Raw genomic sequence first — 1730 nt, forward strand, 5'->3', positions numbered from 1 at the left:
TATGTTAATTTTCTTCTAGGTAATCATTATAACACCATCAGCTTAGAAAAGTATGTTATATATTCAATCATTTTTTCTCTCAAAATATCATATGAGAAGAGTGTGTTTACTCAGCTAAATTTTTTATCTCTCATATATTTCTTAGACTGTTCCTATTCTCCATAGTTTTTCATGAGTTTCTAAATGAGTCTCTCACGAACGTGATTTTCAAACATATGTTGAATTTTACCAAATCAGCAAATCCTGTTTCAGGTGCTGAGCCATGGTGAACACCGTATGATTTTTCAAAGTTCAGACTGTGTTTCCTCCAATCTGGAAGACAACCTTTCTCACTGTCAACATTGAGCTCAGACCTACTAGTGATAGTTGCTTTCTACTTTCTAAGCTCTGAAATATCCAAATCTCAAATGGTTATTTGTGTTTTGGAAACATCATTATTCAAACCAAATCTTAAATTTTCAGTTAAAAGTTAACGTGTCTGGGTGTAGAAATGTTATGCCATTTTTTTGACTTGTTGATATTCAACTTCAACTTTGTAATAGTAATTCTAGATGACTGTCTTTCTGAAAACAAGTTCTGTTAACATTGCTGTAAATTTACATATGTGATTGCTTTACTTTGAAAGTAGATTATTCACCTAAATTGTTTTCTTTAGGATTCTCTGTCCATGCCAATTTATCAGTAAAACTTTGTTCTACTTTTTCTCTCCCTACATTTGGTGTATATTTCTTAATCTGACTTCAAAATATTAGTTTATAATGAATTTTGGACATTGTGTTTTTAAATTTTATCAATGTTATAATAAGTTATTTTCTCATTTAAATTAAATCTTTATAAATGCTTATTAAAATAGATATAATAGTCACATTTTGAAAAGAATGCTAATTCTCAGAAAAGTTAGGTGATTTTCTGAACCATATAAAGATAACATGGTAGAACCAATATTTAAACTTAACACTGTTTTCTTGCATATACTCTCTTATTTCTCACTCATATTTGAATTTTCAATACTTAGAATGATGTTATGTACTCATGAATTTCTCAGGAAACTCTGTGTGATAATGTATAGCAGAATAATATAATCTGAAAGAGGCAAGGAAATAGAACTTTTGTTCCAGCCAGTTACTATTGAGAAGAATGGATGAGCAGGAAGAAAACTATCTAGAATTAAGAGGTTACATTTAATTTGAAATCTGAAACTGAATTTGGAGTAAAAAAAGCAGCTTTTATGTTGACAGTGAAGTTGCACACATAGCAAATGTATGTGTGGAAATGAGTGCTTTCATGTGTGTGCTTCAGCGTAAATGCAGGATGTTTATAACAAGATGTGGTGCGTGCCATGATTTTTACTTAACTTGACAAGGGACACTTCTTACTTAAAATAATATGTAGTGAAGCCAAAAGGAACGCTGGTGCTGTATGTGTTGGACTAAGAACAGCTTGGTGAGCAGTTTGAACCCACCAGCTGCTCCGAGGGAGAAAGATGAGGCTTTCTGCTCGTGGAAATATCTACAACCTCAGAAACCTACAAGGACAATTCTACTTTGTCCCCACAGGTCTCTATAGGCATCGACTCGATGGCAGTGAGTCTGTGTGCTTGTTGTTGTGATGGTGAAGTCATTATTAAAGCAAAGCAGCATTATTTAAAAATGTTGTTCAAACTATAATTTCTGTTTTGACTTGAGAAAAATAATGCATATGTGTATATAATGTGTTCAGTGCTTAGATAA

The sequence above is a fragment of the Echinops telfairi genome, unplaced genomic scaffold (assembly GCF_000313985.2).
Source record: "Echinops telfairi isolate 266 unplaced genomic scaffold, ASM31398v2 ScPeMD7_41;HRSCAF=154, whole genome shotgun sequence".
Lineage (NCBI taxonomy): Eukaryota > Metazoa > Chordata > Mammalia > Afrosoricida > Tenrecidae > Echinops > Echinops telfairi.